Genomic DNA, 20100 nt, shown 5'->3' with positions numbered 1-20100 from the left:
GGAGAGATTGAGTAGACTAGGCCTGTACTCTCTCGAGTTTAGAAGAATGAGAAGTGACAGGATAGATGCAGGGAATATGTTTCCTCTGGCTGGGGAGTCTAGAGCCAGGGGTCACAGTCTCAGAATAAGGGGTTGGCCATTTAGAACTGAGATGAGGAGAAATTTCTTCACTCAGAGGGTGGTGAATCTCTGGAGGGCTATGGAGGCTCAATGTTTGAGTATATTCAAGACAGAGATCGATGGATTTTTGAATATTAAGGGAATCCAGGAAGATGGGGATAGCGCAGGAAAGTGGATTTGACGTAGAAGATCAGCCATGATCTCATTGATTCGCGGAGTTGGCTCGAGGGTCTGAATGGCCTACTCCTGCTCCTAATTCTTATGTTCTTATGCTCTTATTCTTCACTGAACCAGGGTTGGTCCTCTGGCTTGAAGGTAATGGTCAAGTAAGGGATATGCCAGGCTTTGAGGTTACAGATTTTGGTGGCATAAAATTCTGCTGTTGCTGATGGCCCACAGCATCTCATGAATGCCCAGTTTTGAGCTGCTAGATCTGTTCTGAATCTATCCCATTTAGCATGGTGGTAGTGCCACTAAACACGTGGAGTGTGTCCTCAGTGTGAGGATGAGACTTTGCCTTCACAAAGACTGTGCGATGGTCACACCTACCAATGCATCTGCAACAAATTAATTGGTGAGGATGAGGTCAGGTAGGTTTTTCCCTCACGTTAGTTCTCCCACTACCTGCTCTATGCCCAGTCTGGCAGCTATGCCCTACAGGACTCGGCCAGCTCGGTCAGTGGTGGTACGACTGGGCACTCTTGGTGCTGGATATTGAAGTCACCCACCCAAAGTATAGTCTTTAGCCTTGTTACCCTCAGTGCTTCTTCCATGTTCAACATGAAGGAGTACTGATTTATCAACTGAGGGAGGACGGTAGGTGGTAATCAGTAGGAAGGCTTCCTTGCCTGTATTTGACCTGAAGCAATGAAATTTCATGTGGTCCGGAGTCAATGTTGAGGACTCCCAGGGCCACTCCTTCCCGACTGCATGCCATTGTACCGTCACTTCTGGTGGGTCTGTCCTGCTGGTGGGACAGGACCTACCCAGGGTTGGTGATGGAGGAGTCAGGGACGTTGGCTGATTGGTTGGCTGTCCGAGATTAGCGCTGATGAGGCCAAATAGTTCACTTGCTTGTGTTGGTTCCCTCACCACCTGATGCAGGCCCAGTCTGGCAGCTATGACCTTCAGGCCTCAGTCAGGGGTGAATACAAGATTTATATAATTGTATGTATTCAAACAAATGGGGGTGAGTGGTGGAGAAGTTGGCCAAAAATTTAAAACAGTAGCCTTTTTAATACATCTGTGTTTTAACCCAATGTTAGTAACTGTCTAATAGAATATCAAAGGGTGTGTAATGCAGCATGCGCATCACTTATGTCAAACACAAATGGGGAAAGCAATGACAATTTAGCCCCATATGTTGTCCCTGATTTTTCTGCACTGCCATTTTTGGGATTTTCCCTTTGAAGTACCTATTTCTCAATTAACAATTATTTTGTGATTTTGACTTTTTAATGACTTTGTGGTGTTCAATGTTTCAATCTGTTTAAACTGGTGTTCCAAAAACTGTGTCACCCAGCTGGGAACTGTTTGTGTATCCCAGGCTCAATGAGCAAAATAACATGAATTTATCACAGGAGAAATTTCTCTAATCGAGCTTTATCTTACAAGAAATCCATTTTACCTGCAGAATGTGTCGAACTTGGAAGGAAATCAGCTGTTAATGCATTAAAATCTGCGTCTAACATCAGCAGAGAACTAATTATTTTGAATGGGTGGAGGAGCAGTATTTTTTGGCAAGAAAATGGTGAAATGGAGGACTAGAGAGGATGTGGTTATTCGTGGCAGAGACTGAGGTCAGAAGCAGTTGAGAAGATAGAGGCGGGAACACGGAGGAATAAGACATGTCAGCAGCATGGGCAAGGCCAGTTGCATCTCAAAAGAGCAGCTGGAGCTAATATGCAAAAAGGAGCTGACATGGCTGTACAGAAGTGACATTTCAGGTAAGCTGGAGAAATATAATTCAGGTCCTGGGGCAGAACTGTGCCAATAAAAGCAGAACTTCTGAATGTTCAATGGTTTCTGAAAGGAGAGAGAAAGAAAAGACTTAACTTTGGTTAGCAAAATGTTAACTTCCCATTTACAGTTGCAAATGTGCCCACTGTCAAATACTTGTGGTGTAGCTTATACTGTTTTACTGAAAACAGTTTTTTTCAGGAAGAAAATAAGCTAATTTTAGAAACCAAGTACATGTGGTACTGCAAACAAGGAAAATTATGTGTATCGTACTTACTTTCTTGTAGCCTCAGCCAGCCAAAGACACATACACACACATACATACACACAGATACACAGACACAGGCACACAGACACAGACACACACACACACAGAAACATACACACACACAAACACAGACATGCATACACACATACACACACATAGATACAGACACACAGACACACACATACACAAACATAGAGACAGACACACACACACGCACATATGCACAGACACAGATGCATACACTCATACAGACATAGAATTTCTGCAACCTCGGAGAATATGGGGTGCAATTGCCCCAATTAAAAAAAGCAATCAAGTTAGAGCCCAACAGTAGTGTGTTGTCATGAAATAATTGTCAGCTAAGAGCCTAAACACTTCAGCTTGTACAAATGTTGTTGATTGACTCTATTAAGCAATAGGCTTTAAAGAAAATAGATATACCCTTGGCAAGGCTAACAGCTTGTGCAGCCAGTATTTAAATCTCTTGAGATCGGTAATAAAATGTCTGCACTAAAAATATCACAACTTGGGAATGAGGAATGTGTATAACACTATACATTTCTTTTAACTCTATTTAGCTTATGCTATTCGTTCGAATGTTTGCAGATTATAGCACTGTACATTTTACAAAATGCTTCTGTTTTCCAAGGGCCATTGTGGGTCGTGAGCTGTATTGATTAATACTGCGTACTGGCATCAAGTATCACAGTATTGATTGAATAGCAAAATTGTTCTAATATTGAATGAAATTTAGCAGCAACTGAAAATTGAGGATGCCCAGCCATTGAGTAAGAGGATATACTGTAGCCCTGATGGCTGCACGAGTTAAGCAGCAGGGCTTTATGATGGATGGGGAAATTATATTTCAATGATGCTGTATAGTATTGGTTTCAGTAAATCCAGTCGTCCTGAGCACTGATGATGCACACACAAAATAATGAGTTACTGTCTAGGAGCAGGATGGACTTTTGTGACAGTTTTTATTGTGTAGTGTTTTTGTCAGTTAACAGTGAAAACAATCTTTTAAGCCTGTAGGTGCACTCCAAGATGTTCCTGCACTACACTGTAGATGGCAGAAAAGATTAATCATTTTACAGAGCAGCCTTTGCATTGAAAAGAAAGTATCTGGCACATGACCAAATTAAATTTAAAACTGTCTTGGGGAACAATACAATTTGCATAGAGAACTGATGAAATACAATCTTTTTCTTTACCGAAGAGTAAGCTTTTTTTGAAATGGCATAGCAGAAATTCCTGATTTACTGAGCTTTCCAGTCTGTTGACACATGCTTCTGCACTGAGTCCAGTTTGCTTTCCTTTTTTGATTTCCCTCTGAAAGCATTCTTTATATCCCTTTTCAGACTGTACTTCCTGGCAGTATAATGAGGGGAAAATGCATTGATTTGTCTTATGAAAAGTTACAAACTCTGCCGTTTCAACTGAACAAGATGGCCTTTCAATAGTAAGTGACGGCTGGTTTCTGGTCTGGCCTGCTACTTTGAAAAGTACGTTTTTATTTTTATAAATAGAAGTTTCATCCTGATACCGCGCCACAAATGGAAAAAATTCTCCAAGTGCCACACTCAGAAAAATTGAGAAACTGCCTTTTATTTTTTAAAAAACGAGTGGATTTGATATTCCTTTTGATAGAATGTTATGGGCCTTGGAATTTAATCGCAACTGGAAGCACTGCACACGCCTCTTAGCATTGACTCGGGCAGCACGTAATATTTGTGCTGCTGGCTGATTTATAATGATGCAGGCGGGGATCCAGGGCTACCTATGCTACTCATTGGCTGCACTCCTATAAGCGGGGTGGGGAAGTGGATATAGGGCTTCTCTGACGCCATTTAAAGGCAGCTAGAACCCCTTAAAGGGGAGGTGCATTCTGATTGCAGACTCTAAGCAAGAACTTGTGTTGAAGAAATGGCTGAAGGATGGAGGGAGCGGGCATCAAAGTTCTCCGATGCTGCCTTGGAGGACCTGGTGCAGGCGGAGGAGGAGGGACATCCTCCTTCCTCCCCCCGCCCCCCCCCCCCTCTCCGCCACCAGGAGACAGGAAGCTGTCCAGGCATCTACTTGGCTGACAGCAGGAAGACATTTACAAACATGTCAATGCCAGGAGCATTGCACTCAGGACAAGGCTGCCAAGCCACACGAAATTCAATGATCTAACTGGAGTTGTTAAGGGAAGAAGATTGCTCTCGTAAGTCTCAGCTCACAACTGCATCACTTACAGCCTCATTAATAATCACACTGGCAGCACTCACAAGACTCCCCGCTCCCACTTTCCTCCACTCTCCTACAATCACTGCAACTCATTTCACTACACCTCCTTTCTCCCCATTCTCAAACATTTGCCACTATTAAAACCCTCCCTTACCTACAACTCACATCGCACACACAGCATATCAGCTATTCCATCCTGACAGCCACATTCTCCAAACACCTGACAAGACACACACTAACACACTCCTTCTTCCTTGCACGAGAGGGCTGCACAAGCTACCATGAAGCAGGCTGGCACCAAAGGAGGAAGAGCCCACCTGTCGACCCTCTCCCCAGTCGCAGAGAGCATTGGGACATTGTGGGCTGGGGCAGAGTCGAGGCGTTGGTGTCTTGCAATGCTGGAGGAGACGTCGTGCAGGGTATGTTCAAACCTAATCGCCTTTCCCTCTTCTGACTTCTCCCTCACCACACACACTCTGCAGGACAAGCTGTAGATGCTTTTAACATCCACTTCTTTCTCTCTGCTCTCCCTTTACACTACAACCTAACCCTCATCCCTCTCTTTCACTTCAGCTACTGAGAATGTTGATGCCCCTCAGCCAGTCGAGGAAGAGGAGCCCCACCTTCCAGAAGATGCACCATCACTCGATCTGATTCCTGCAAACACCAGTTCAGATATTGACACCACTTGGGCTATTGAGGCTAGGTTAGAGGAGGTATCTGTACATCATGACTCACTAGGCACTAGTGCACAAGGGCTAGGGCAGGGGCAATTAGATGCCAAAGGTGATAACTTACCGGAGGGTTAGGTCGCTTATTAGTTCTGCTGCAGAGCACCCGGTTGCAGACTTCACGGGCCCAGGCTATCAAATAAGCCAGTCCAATAGTACCCTTGTTAGTAACACACGACCAGGTGGCTGCAGCTCATGCCAAGATTCAGGGCCTCGAGGCCCAGTGCTGCTTATGGTCATCCTCCAAGGTCATCTGAAGTGACCTCAATGCTAGCACAGCAGCTTTCCACCTCCCAAGCTGTAGTCACTGTGGAAACACTTTACAGGACAAGGATCGGAAAACAGGCACACACAGCTGGCACAAGGGTGAGTCCTGATTTTTTTTTTTGTCAATGCTGACATGTTGTTAGATATTTGTTTGATAAATACGATTTTTGTTCTGGATTTGATGTTGGTGTTTATCTTTGTAGTGAAGTGAGGGCAAGGCTCATAAGTCTGGAGTGAAGGAAGGCCATTGTCATGTATGTAACCTTCATGTAACTGTAACCTTCATGTAACAGCACTGCATACTATATACACCTAAGAAATGCACACCTTGACCACAGGGGATGAACTTGTGGGAGACACTCCTAGCCTGGTCTTTCAGGTATAAAAGTGGAAGCTCCACCCACCTTCATCACTACTTGGTCCTGTGAATAAAGGTTAGGTCACAGAGTGACTTTGTCTGCAGAATGTGCCTCGTGTGAATTTATAGTAGTGCGTAAAGACACAATATTTGGCGATGAGAAACGGGAATCAGAGACTCACAAGAATGGCCACCGGTAGCACAGAGGAATGGTACTGTGTTGGTGGGGACTGGGACGATTTCGTTGAGAGGCTCCAGCAGAGCTTTGTCACGAAGGACTGGCTGGGAGAGGCAGCAGCTGACAAGCGAAGGGCGCATCTACTGACCAGCTGTGGACTTAAGATGTACGTGCTGATGAAAGACCCGAGAAGCCGGCAAACTGGTTGGTGAGCACCCCAAACTGGCGAGCAGTATACACATGGCCCGACACTAATTCTATACACACCGACGTCGGGAAGGACAGAGCATACCGGACTTTGTTGCGGACCTTCGCTGTTTGGCCAGTCTCTGTAAGTTCACAGATGCCTGCAGGGGGGAGACGTTATGGGATTTCTTCACTGAGGGCATTGGGCATGCTGAGATTTTTAGAAAGCTAATTGAGACCAAGGACTTGACCTTGGAAGCGGCGGCGTTGATGGCTCAGACCTTCATGGTGGGGGAGGAGGAAACCAAGATAATATACGCGCGCAACTCTGCTCCCAACATGGCGATGGAGTAGGGAGTTAACATTGTAAACGCGACTCAGAATCCCACAGGCAGGCAAGTGCAATTCGGCACCACCCAGGCAGTAACAGACTCTAAAGTGGGTTATCAACAGAGACAATGGCAGGTTGAATGGACATTTACACCATCACAAAGGACAATACGTCCCGGGATGGAGCCATTGATACCCACTAACAGAGTGCTCAAGAGTAATCAAAGAGACAATCAGAGAGGAATGTCTTGTAACAGCCCTTTTGTTCACAACAATCTCAGCTCATGCTGGAGATGCGGGGACAGACATGCTGCAAAAATCTGCAGGTTCCAACAATTCATCTGTAGAAATTGTAACTTCAGTGAACATTTAGCCAGAATGTGCAGGAAGCCCGCACTGAGGCTAATTTACGAGGCAGATGAACCACAAGAGGGGTCTGCAAGGCAGGGTGATGCTTGGGACAAAGCAATGGAAGCTGAAGTTCAGTGGGTTCAGGTGGCAAACATCCACAGCTCATATACAAAAACGGCACCTATGATGTTGAAAGTCCTATTAAACGGCACCCCTGTACGCATGGAGCTGGACACAGGGGCCAGCTAGTCACTTATGAGTGTCCAACAATTCAAGAAACTATGGCCACTCAGAGCTAGCAGACCCAAACTAGAACGCATTGACACGCAATTACGGACGTACACCAAAGAGATCAGCCCAGTGCTAGGCAGTGCAATGTTGGTGGTCACACATAATGGATTAGAGAACCGGTTGCCACTCTGGATTGTCCCGGGAAATGGTCCCGTGCTTTTGGGGAGGAGCTGGCTAGCCAGGATGAACTGGAAATGGGGGGATGTGCACGCCATTTCATCTGTGAAGCAAAGTTCATGCTCACAGGTCCTACAGAAATTTGAATCACTATTTCAACCTGGTGTCGGGACTTTCAAAGGTACCAAAGTTGTGGTACGCATCACCCCAGGTGCCAGACCAGTGCACCATAAAGCCAGAGCTGTGCCGTATGTGATGCGGGAGAAAATTGACAGTGAGTTGGACAGGATGTTAAGAGAGAGCATAATTTCGCCCGTTGAATTCAGCGACTGGGCAAGCCCCATGTCCCTGTCCTAAAAATGGATGGCTCGGTCAGGATCTGTAGCGACTACAAGGCTACTGTCAACCGAGTGTCAATACAAGACCAATACCCGCTTCCGAGAGCAGAGGATCTTTTTACCATGCTGGCAGGTGGCAAGCTGTTCACCAAGTTGGACCTCACTTCGGCCTACATGACCCAGGAACTGGCCGAAGAATCCAAGCTGCTGACCACCATCACCACGCACAAGGGGCTGTTTGTCTACAACAGGTGTCCGTTTGGCATTCGTTCAGCAGCCGCTATCTTTCAAAGGAACATGGAAAGCCTGCTCAAATCCATCCCCGGAACAATCGTATTTCAGGACGACATCCTTATCACGGGTCGAGACACCAAGGGCCACCTCCACAACCTGGAGAAGATGCTACGCCGACTGGACTGGGTAGGCCTGCGACTAAAGAAGTCTAAGTGTGTGTTTTTGATCCCAGAGGTCGAGTTTTTGGGCTGGAGGGTTGCCGCAGACGGGATCCGGCCTACCGAATCCAAAACGGAGGCGATTCGTCGTGTGCCCAGGCCCGGCAACACATCAGAGTTGCCTTCATTTCTGGGACTCTTGAACTATTTCGGGAACTTTCTGCTGAACTTAAGCACATTGTTGGAGCTGCTACACGTGCTCCTGCATAAGGGTTGCGATTGGTTTTGGGGGGTCTGTCAGGGGCGGGCGTTCAATCGGGCGTGGAACCTACTTTGTTCTAATAAGCTATTGACCCTGTACAGCCCTTGTAAGAAATTGGTTTTAACACATGATGCATCAGCCTATGGAGTTGGGTGCGTGTTGCAGCAGAGTAATGATGAGGGCCAACTCCAACCTGTGGCTTATGCCTCCAGATCGCTCTCCCAAGCAGAAAGGAGATATGGGATGGTTGAAAAGGAAGCACTCGCATGTGTCTACGGGGTGAAAAAGATGCACCAGTACCTTTTTGGCAGAAGGTTCGATTTAGAAACGGACCACAAGCCATTAACATCCCTGTTGTCAGACAGCAAAGCTGTCAATGCCAATGCGTCAGCTCGCATACAGCGATGGGGTCTCACGCTGGCTGCGTGTGACTACACCATACGGCACCGACTCGGCACCGAAAATTGCACTGCCGCGCTCAGCAGGCTTCCACTGGCCACCACTGAGGGGGCAACGGAGCAAAGCACTGAGCTGGTCATGGCTGCCGATGCTTTTGACAGCGCAGGCTCCCCCATCACAGCCCGCCAACAGAGATCCCCTCCTATCCTTGATTAAGAAATGTGTCCTGACTGGGGATTGGGCGCCTGCACACGGAGGAGGTCAGACCGTTTCACAGATGGATGGATGAGCTCTCCATCCAAGCCGACTGCCTACTATGGGGCAGCCGGGTAGTCATGCCCCAGAAGGGAAGGGAAGCATTCATCAGGGAACTCCACAGCGAGCACCCAGGCATCGTGCTAATGAAGGCCATTGCCCAGTCACATGTATGGTGGCCGGGAATTAACTCAGACCTGGAACACCATGTTCGCAGGTGCACGATTTGTGTCCAGCTGGGCAATGCCCCCAGGGAGGCCCCACCCAGCCCATGGCCCTGGCCCACCAGGCCATGGTCACCTATTCACGTAGACTACGCGGGCCCGTTCATGGGGGAAGATGTTCCTCGTTGTTGTTGCGTACTCAAAATAGATCGAGTGCATCATATTGAATTCACCATTGTGGAGAGTCTGCATGTGGTCTTTGTGACCCAGGGCTTGCTGGACATCCTGGTTAGCGACAACGGCCCGTGTTTCACTAGCTATGAAGTCCGGGAGTTCATGTCGGGTAATGGCATCAAACATGTCAGGACAGCACCGTTCAAGCCGGCCTCCAATGGAAAGGAGGAACATGCAGTCGAAATCATAAAACAAGGCATACTCCGGATTCAAGGACCCTCCCTTCAATGCCGCCTATTGCGCCTCCTGCTGGCCTATAGGTCCCGACTGCATTCGCTCACAGGAGTCCCGTCCGCGGAACTACTCATGAAACGTACACTAAAAACTCGGCTCTCCCTCATTCATCCAGTCCTGTCAGACATTGTTGAGGGCAAGCGCCAGTCCCAAAATGACCGTAACTCAAAGGGGAGATGTCAAGAACTTGATGACCCTGTATTTGCTATTAATCACACTTTGGGGCCCAAGTGGCTTGAGGGCACTGTAATTGGCAAAGAGGGGAATAAGTTCATAGTGGTCAGACTTAACAATGGACAGATATGCCGCAAGCATCTAGACCAAGTAAAAAAAGGTTCAGCATGGACACTGAGGAACCTGAGGAAGATCATGAGATGCTGCCCACACCATTGCCAGTGAATGAGCATCAAGAACTTTCAGCAGCATGCACAGTCCCTGCGGCTAGCCCAGACGAGCTGGAGTCACCACAGAGGACAGAGACGCATGCCAAGGCTCAACAACCAGAGCTCCAACTGCGGCGCTCCATGAGAGAGCGTTGACCGCCTGAAAGACTTAATCTTTGACCCCGCAAGACGTGGGGAGGAGGTGATGTCATGTATGTAACCTTCATGTAACTGTAACCTTCATGTAACAACACTGCATACGATATATACCTAAGAAATGCACACCTTGACCACAGGGGGTGAACTTGTGGGAGACACTCCTAGCCTGGTCTTTCAGGTATAAAAGGGGAAGCTCCACCCACCTTCATCACTGCTTGGTCCTGTGAATAAAGGTTAGGTCACAGAGTGCCTTTGTCTGCAGAATGTGCCTCGTGTGAATTTATAGTAGTGTGTAAGGACACAACAGCAGTCAGATGGTTGTTATAAGGAAAGTGGTAAGGATTGTGGCACCATTGGTGAATGGGGAATGGGAGGGCTTTCTTAGGTGAAGCACTCCTCAATGAGCTGGTCTCTAAGTGTTTTGGTGGGAGGGGGCATGGGTGGTTGCTGAGTCTTCTCCTCTTCCACCTCCTCCTCCTCCACAACAACAACAACTTGCAGTTATATAGCACCTTTAACATAGTAAAACACCCAAAGTACTTCACAGGAGTGTAATCAAACAAAATCTGACACCGAGCCACATAAGGAGATATTGAGGCAGGTGAGCAAAAGCTTAACCAAAGGTTCTGAGGAGCATATTAAAGGAGGAGAGAGAGATAGAGAGGGGGAGAGGTTTAGGGAGGGAACTCCAGAGCTAGGCGCTGAAGGTACAGCCACCAATGGGTGGGACCAGGGAAATTGGGGATGCACAAGAGGCTAGAATTGGAGGAACACAGAGATCATGGAGGGTTGTAGGGCTGGAGCAGGTTGAAGAGATAGGCAAGAGCAAGGCCATGGCGGGATTTAAACACGTGGATGAGAATTTTAAATTTGCGGCATCGGTGGATCAGGAACCAATGTGAGCACAGGGCTAATGGGTGAACGGGACTAGGTGCCAGTTAGGATATGGGTAGCAGAGCTTTGGATGAGCTGAGGTTTATGGAGGATGGATGATGGGTGGCTGGCCAGGAGAGCCCTGAAGGCAGCCCAATGAGACCACCCATGTCAAATTTTTAATCTCATAGTACTCCTGTGAAATGCTTTGGGACATTTCACTACGTTAAAGGCGCTATATTAATACAAGTTGTTGTTGTTGCAGCCAGACTATTTCTGAGCAAACTGCAACAAAGCAATATTAGCAAAACCTTCCTCTGTGGAGAAAAAGTTAACTTTCCAGAGTAATAAAACACACACCAAAAAATGCCCAGGAGTCAACCAGGAGCCTAAAATGAGAAACCAGCAACTAACCTGTAATTACTTCATAATCTCTTTGAATAGTGATGGTGAGGGGGCCTCCCTGCCCGTTAGCACTGTGTGATGCTGCGCACATTAAGCACGTGGCGAGTGAAGTGCTGGTGCATTCGAAAATGTGTACCTTGCAGGACCCTAATTTAAACACATTTTTCTGGGCTTTAAATGTTCCCGACATGCGCTCTTGCCACCAGCACATCTATCTTCCAATATGGCGGGCGGCACACATGGCTGGAAATGTGCGCATGCTTCTTGCCCGCCATATTGGGAGCTTAGTAGTCCAGGTAGAGCCCGAAAGAAGGGGCTGCATGACTGAATTTCCAGGTCCTCATACTTTGGTGGTAAACCACAGATTTGCCACTGTTTGGCAAGTAGACAATTTTCCTTCTTGGGTGGTAATTTTTGATATCAAATCGAATCAAATTGAAGTTTAAAAACAAGCTGGTTAATGAGCTTGAAACCTGGGCCAATGCACCTTTTTGGTACAGTCCCCACCACATTGGTGCTCATGTAATGTTACAGTGTCAGTATTTTATGGGCAAACTCACAAGCTGCTCTAAGATTAATGTGCTTTGCTACACTGCGATCTCTGAAAACCAGGGAGAGAGGACATAAGGGAAAGAGGGAGGGAGGGGGTTAGTGGGAATATGAGCATGTGTGTGTGTGTGTGTTTGAGTGTGTGAATGAACTAGGCCCAAGCAGTAGAGCTTGGTCTCCAACCGTCTTGGATCCCCTTGCCATTGGACCAAGACCTTGCTCTGTCAAGTTCGTGTGGTAGCTGGTGTGCAACGGCCAACCCACATTAAAAGAATTCATGCACAGGCATCTTCCAACCTTTAAAATGAAATTTGAGACCTGGAATGTCATGGACAATCCCAACAGCGACAAACCGGAATGCGTACTACTATCATTGCCCGGGAACTCAGACGCTTCGACATTGACATTGCCACCCTGAGCGAGACACGGCGGGCAGGAGAAGGCCAGCTCAAGGAACAAGGTGGTGGATACACCTTCTTCTGGAAAGACAAACTAGAAGAATATTGCCGTCTCCATGGGGTTGGCTTTACCATCAACAATGAGCTTGTTTGGTGTCTTAGAGATTCCCCTTGCAGGATAAACGAACGTCTCATGACCCTTCAGCTCACTCTAACCTGGAACCAGTACGCTACGGTCATTAGCGTGTACATTCCAACCCTGGAAGCTACGGCTAAGGCCAAAGAGGAATTCCACTCCAGCATTGAACAATCCCTGTTCCGAGTTCCAATGGGCAAGCAGTTGAATCTCCTCGGCGACTTTAATACCAAAGGTGGAAAGGACACAGACCTCTGGAGAGGTGTGATTGGCAGGGAAGGGGTCAGGAAAACCAACTTCAATGGTACCCTCCTTCTGATGAAATGCTTGGAACATGGTCTTGTCATAACCAACACCTTATTTCGTCAGAGAGACAAGTACAAGACCTCATGGCAACATCCTTGTTCCAGGCACTGGCATCTGTTAGACTATGTCATTGTCCGAGCGAGGGACTGCAAGGACATCCGCACCACCTGCTCCATGACAGGAGCTGGCGACTGCTGGACTGACCACCGCCTAACCTGTTTTGTTATTTCCATCAATGGAGCCTCAAAATGCGGCGGCAACAGAAATTCTGCTGCAGAAAAATCAATGCTGAAGCACTCAAAGACCTTGCAAAGAATTCAGTCAACACCCCAGAACCAACCTGACGACTCCCAATGAACCAGTGCCGCAGAGTGTCCACAGTGCCTGGTCTGCCCTTAAGTCCACCATAATTAGTACCTGTGAAGAGACTCTTGGTACTCTTCCAGAAAACATCAAGATTCGATGAGAATGCCCAGGAGATCCAGCAGCTAATAAACGGTAAATGCAAGATATTCTTGGATTGGAAACATCATCACAACTCGAGAGAAAGAAAACAGGTCTACAGACAACTAAAGGCGAAGGTCCAATAAAAAACTCGTGACCTAAAGAACAGATGGTGGGTGGAAAAAGTGCAGGAGACCCAGCAACTAGCCGACAATCATGACGTGCGTGGATTTTTTAACGCAGTCATGACCACTTACGGCCCAAGCACTGAAGGTCCTATCCCACTGAGAGCTAAGAATGGAGAAGTGCTCATCAAGGACGGAGAGGCAGTCAGCGCCCGCTGGAAGGAGCACTTCGAAGATTTCCTTAACTAAGGCTCTGTCTTTGATGCGAATGTCCTCGACTCCATCCCACAGCATGCTATCCACCATCATCTCGACACAATACCAGCCCGGCATGAGGTTGAAAAGGCCATCCAACAGCTGAAAAACAACAAGGCCTCACGAGCAGATGGAATCTGCACCGAAGTACTAAAGTATGGCGAAGAAGTACTCTTGGCGCAAATCCATGACCTCATCTCTCTTATCTGGAAGGAGGAGAGCATGCCAGGGAATTCCAGAGATGTCGTAATCGTGACCATCTTCAAGAAAGGTGACAAGTCCGATTGTGGTAATTACAGAGGAGTTTCCCTGCTGTCTGCCACAGGGAAAATTATCACAAGAATCCTCCTCAATCGTCTCCTCCCAGTGGCTGAAGAGCTCCTCCCAGAGTCGCAATATGGTTTATCCACTAAGAGGCACAACGGAAATGATTTTCACTGTGCAACAAATCCAAGAAAATGTAGTGAGCAGCATCAACCTCTGTACATGGCTTTCTTTGACCTCACAAAGGCCTTCGACTCTGTCAACCGAGAGGGATTATGGAGTGTCCTTCTCAAATTCAGCAGTCCTCAATAATTCGTCACCATCCTCCGCCTGCTTCACGATGACATGCAAGCCGTGATTCTTACCAACGGATTCACCACAGACCCAATACAAGTGCAGACCGGAGTCAAGCAAGGCTGTGTCATCGTACCAACACTCTTCTCAATCTTTCTCACTGCAATGCTTCATCTCATCTTTAACAAACTCCCCGCTGGAGTGGAGCTAATCTACAGGACGAACGGGAAATTGTTGAACCTCCGTCGCTTCCAGTTCAGATCCAAGGTCGCCCCATCTCTGTCATTGAATTACAGCATGTAGATGACGCTTGTGTTTGTGCACACTCGGAGCCCAAACTCCAAACCATCGTTAACACCTTCACTGAAGCATACGACACTCTGTGCCTTACATTAAACATCCGTAAGACAAAGGTTCTCTACCAATCTGCCCCTGGCACACAGTACTGCCGCCCGATTATCAAGATCCATGACGAGGCCTTCGACAGCGTGGACCACTTTCCAGTGCAGCCTTCAGTCCTTCCAGATCTCAAAACTGGCACCAAGCTCATGGTCTACAGAGCAGCAGTGATACCCACCCTCCTTTATGCTTCAGAGACATGGACTATGTACAGTAGGCACCTCAATGCACTGGAGAAGTACCAGCAATGCTGCCTCCGCAAAATCCTTAAAATCATTGGCAAGTATAAACGTACCAACGTCAGTGTTCTCTCGCAGGCCAGCATCCCCAGCATCGAGGCATTGATCGCGCTCAACCAGCTCCGATGGATGGGCCACATTGTCCGCATGCCTGATACAAGACTCCTGTAGCAAGCGCTCTACTCCGAGCTCCGCCACAGCGAGCCAGCCCCAGGGGGGCAGAGAAAATGCTCCAAAGACACCCTCAAAGCCTCCTTGAAAAAAATGTAACATCCCCACAGACTCTTGGCAATCCCTGGCCCAAGACCGCTCAAAGTAGAGGAGAAGCATTCGAAAGGGCGCTGAGCATTTTGAATCTCTTTGTCGGGAGCACGCAGAAACCAAGTACAAACAGCGGAAGGAACGTACGATGAACCAAGCACCCCACCCACCCGTCCCTTCAACCACCACCTGCCCTATCTGTGACAGTCTGTAGATCCTGCATCAGACTCATCAGTCACCTTAGAACTCATATTAGTGTGGAAGCAAGTCATCCTCGACTCTGGGGTACTGCCTAAGAAGAACAAGGGTGCTACTGCAATGTTACCGCTATACGCATTGGATGGTTGATATGAATCTATTGTTTGCTCCTAACCATGGGCAATTCTACAGATTGCTCATTTCCTCCCTTTGTTTCTTACAGCACCTGATAAAACTGAACATTGAGCTAAGTCTTTCACAATATTCACTTGTTGCATGCGAAACTTGACATGTTGTTTTCTGTATGAGTAAACACGGGGAACTGAAGAATGGCTTTAATTGCAAACTGGCCCTAGTAGATGAACTTTGGTCATAGAATTATTTAAACCAGGATGTACTGAAAGTGAAAGTGGCTTTTGGACATCGCCTCAGCCCGTGAAATCCGACATTTGCAACTAATTTAAAAATTCTAACTGCGGCTTGAAAGCTGCCCCTGTTCATACATTTGTTGATCACTGTGTTCACAAATTCCTCAACCATCTTCAGTTTTAGCCGATATCACTCAGAGGTGATTTTATGTATTAGGTGACTGCACCTGAATGAGGTGCTCACTGAAGACTTGCTTCTGCCCAGAATAGCCAGTTTGCTTAACTTACTGTAAACAGTGACTTTAGAATAATGGCAACATTTTTTTGGTTTAAATGAATGTCCAATTGAAATGTGGGCGGTTTAACTGGTGGGGACTGTACTTCTCTTTTTGTTGTGACAGTAAAACTTCCCTAAAACTCTGTTTGCTTCACCTCCTTCGTTTGGAACTTCCTGTGTTATTCATCATTCACATTTAAGGGGCCTTGGAAGTGATCTGTTCTCAGTCCTCCATCAATCTCATACCGGATCAGAAAACTATGTGCTAGCGATTAGTGTTGGTGTAAACCATGGCTAGCAATGTGGGGAGTAACGCTTGCTTACTGCTCCGCTTCCACCTGGTGTGAAATTACTGTGCCGACATCGAGGGCATTTGTTACAACACACATGAGCCACGTTGTGATAGCTGTTGCTGCAGTAATTACTTATTAGAGAGTTAGCACACTGAATTGTGATGCTCATAAATCACATGTGATCCTCTTTGAAGGGCAAGGATGTTTGATTGAATTGCTGATGGAAAGTTCACTGCAATAGTGATTGCTTTCAGTGCACCCCTGGCATCTAACTTAGCGGAATAGCAGGAGCAGACGAGGGCTGCTGAAGACCATAATGACACTGATGGAGCAGTGTCTGGATCCATTGTTCTGCCATATCTGCAGGCCTAGACTCAGCTACCTGGCAACATGTGACGAGAACTGCCACTGCTTGCTGAGGTAAAGCAGGGAACCAGAGCTGTGCCTTCTGCTGGTCGAGCTACAGAAAAACTTAAACATAGGGACTGCACTTTCACCAGCAAAGTGGCCCTCAAATGTTATAGATCAGCTTTCATCCATTACAGGGGCAGCAGCAAATTTGCAGTCCATTCCTGCATCAAAATAAGGATTGATGCTTTATTTAGGAGAGCCAACATTCTCATTTCCTTTCTTGTTAACCAGCAATGTACTAGGGCTGCCCATTTGCAGCAGAATGCTGGATTTCCTAAAGGACAGGGGTTGATTGGAACCCATGTGACTATTTGGGTCCCGAGCCATAATGCAGTGGCCTACTTCAGCAGCGTGCAGCTGGCCTGTGACCACCAGCCCTGTATCTGTTTCTGGACACCAGACATGTAGGTCTAGTTCTGTTCCCTTGGCAATCTCACAATGCTTTAGTTTTTCACACGTCATCTGTATCAGCGTTACAAATTGCTGAGTCCAGAGTAGATATTCTCTTTGATTCAGTGCCACTTGACATTCCCATAAGTGGTCCTCATGCCCCGATGATCATGAGAGCATGCTTTTTGCCCAATATCGAGTTAAACAACAGAATGATCTGGGGATGTTAACAGTAGACCCTTTTTATATACTGGATACTGTTATCACTCACCTGCTGATACAATCATGCCCCAATCTTTACGGAAGGTCGACTGAAAAGCACTCAAGTAAGAAGAGGGCAATTTTCACCCTGCAAACTGGTTTATTTCATATAAAATGTATAAATGAACAGAATACAGTTTTAACAGCAAAATTTATCTATTTCCTATTGCATCTTGTATCATTAAGCAGTCAAATATATGACCCTGCCCTTCTTATAGAAACAGAAACATAGAAAATAGGTGCAGGAGTAGGCCACTTGGCCCTTCGAGCCTGCACCACCATTCAATAAGATCATGGCTGATCATTCCCTCAGTACCCCTTCCCTGCTTTCTCTCCATACCCCTTGATCCCCTTAGCCGTAAGGGCCATATCTAACTCCCTCTTGAATATATCCAATAAACTGGCATCAACAACTCTCTGCGGCAGGGAATTCCACAGGTTAACAACTCTCTGACTGAAGAAGTTTCTCCTTATCTCAGTCCTAAATATCCTACCCCTTATCCTAGGCCTGTGTCCCCTGGTTCTAGACTTCCCCAACATTGGGAACATTCTATCCGCATCTAACCTGTCCCATCCCGTCAGAATCTTATAAGTTTCTATGAGATCCCCTCTCATCCTTCTAAACTCCAATGTATAAAGGCCCTGTTGATCCAGTCTCTCCTCATATGTCATCCTGGGAATCAGTCTGGTGAACCTTCGCTGCACTCCCTCAATCGCAAGAACGTCCTTCCTCAGATTAGGAGACCAAAACTGAACACAATATTCCAGGTGAGGCCTCACCAAGGCCCTGTACAACAGCAGTAAGACCTCCCTGCTCCTATACTCAAATCTCCTAGCTATGAAGATAAACATATAATTTGCCTTCTTCACTGCCTGCTGTACGAGTATGCCAACTTTCAATGACTGATGGACCATGACATCCAGGTCTCGTTGCACCTCCCCTTTCCCTAATCTGCCGCAATTCAGATAATATTCTGTCTTCGCGTTTTTGCCCCCAAAGTGGATAACCTCACATGTATCCACATTATACTACATCTGCCATGCATTTGCCCACTCACCTAACCTGTCCAAGTCACCCTGCAGCCTCCCCTTCACAGCTCACACCATCACCCAGTTTAGTGTCATCTGCAAACTTGGAGATATTACACTCAATTCCTTCATCCAAATCATTGATATATATTGTAAAGAGCTGGCGTCCCAGCACTGAGCCCTGCGGCACTCCACTAGTCACTGCCTGCCATTCTGAAAAGGACCCGTTTATCCCGACTCTCTGCTTCCTGTCTGCCAACCAGTTCTCTATCCCCATCAGTATATTAACCCCAATACCATGTGCTTTGATTTTGCACACCAATCTCTTGTGTCGGACCTTGTCAAAAGCCATTTGAAAGTCCAAATACACCACGTCCACTGGTTCTCCCTTGTCCATTCTACTGGTTATATCCTCAAAAAATTCCAGAAGATTTGTCAAGCATGATTTCCCCTTCATAAATCCATGCTGACTTGGACCGATTCTGTCACTGCTTTCCAAATGCACTATTTTATCCTTAATAATTGATTCCAACATTTTCCCCACTACTGATGTCAGGCTAACAGGTCTATAATTACCCGCTTTCTCTCTCCCTCCCTTTTTAAAAAGTGGTGTTACATTAGCTACCCTCCAGTCCATAGGAACTGATCCAGAGTCGATAGACGGTTGGAAAATGATCACCAATGCATGCACTATTTCTAGGGCCACTTCCTTAAGTACTCTGGGATGCAGATTATCCGGCCCCGGAGATTTATCGGCCTTCAATCCCATCAATTTCCCTAACACAATTTCCCGCCTAATAAGGATATCCTTCAGTTCCTCCTTCTCACTAGGCCCTCGGTCCCCTAGTACTTCCAGAAGGTTATTTGTGTCTTCCTTCGTGAAGACAGAACCAAAGTATTTGTTCAATTGGTCTGCCATTTCTTTGTTCCCCATTATAAATTCACCTGAATCTGACTGCAAGGGAGCTACGTTTGTCTTCACTAATCTTTTTCTCTTCACATATCTGTAGAAGCTTTTGCAGTCAGTTTTTATGTTCCCGGCAAGCTTCTTCTCGTACTCTATTTTCTCCCTCTTAATTAAACCCTTTGTCCTCTGCTGAATTCTAAATTTCTCCCAGTCCTTAGGTTTGTTGCTTTTTCTGGCCAATTTATATGCCTCTTCCTTGGATTTAACACTATCTTTAATTTCCCTTGTTAGCCACGGTTAAGCCACCTTCCCCGTTTTATTTTTACTCCAGACAGGGATGTACAATTGCTGAAGTTCATCCATGTGATCTTTAAATGTTTGCCATTACCTATCCACCATTAACCCTTTAAGTATCATTTGCCAGTCTATTCTAGCCAATTCACACCTCAAACCATCGAAGTTACCTTTCCTTAAGTTCAGGACCCTAAATCAGGAATTAACTGTGTCACTCTCTATCTTAATAAAGAATTCTACCATGTTATGTTCACTCTTCCCCAAGGGGCCTAGCACAACAAGATTGCTAATTAGTCCTTTCTCATTACACATCACCCAGTCTTGGATGGCCAGCTCCCAAGTTAGTTCCTCGACATATTGGTCCAGAAAACCATTCCTAATACACTCCAGGAAATCCTCCTCCACCGCATTGCTACCAGTTTGGTTAGCCCAATCAATATGTAGATTAAAGTCACCCATGACAACTGCTGTACCTTTATTGCATGCATCCCTAATTTCTTGTTTGATGCTGTCCCCAAC

At 46.6% G+C, this 20100-nt stretch overlaps 1 protein-coding gene across 2 annotated transcripts in view; it reads left to right on the top strand.

Moving 5' to 3' along the window:
* The first annotated feature begins 1990 nt into the window (after positions 1-1990).
* Positions 1991-20100, top strand: part of ptprc (protein tyrosine phosphatase receptor type C) — a 279774-nt gene continuing 261664 nt past the window's right edge. Inside the window, exon 1 of one of the 2 annotated variants that reach the window (XM_070887294.1) lies at positions 1991-2066. The gene's annotated coding sequence lies outside the window, so the exon portion shown is untranslated. Of the gene's footprint in view, positions 2067-3708; positions 3810-20100 lie in introns of those variants that run through there. The other variant, XM_070887295.1, reaches the window with a different exon arrangement.

This window comes from Pristiophorus japonicus, chromosome 8 (assembly GCF_044704955.1).
Source record: "Pristiophorus japonicus isolate sPriJap1 chromosome 8, sPriJap1.hap1, whole genome shotgun sequence".
In the NCBI taxonomy this organism is placed as follows: domain Eukaryota; kingdom Metazoa; phylum Chordata; class Chondrichthyes; family Pristiophoridae; genus Pristiophorus; species Pristiophorus japonicus.
This window is presented reverse-complemented; position numbering and strand designations above follow the sequence as displayed.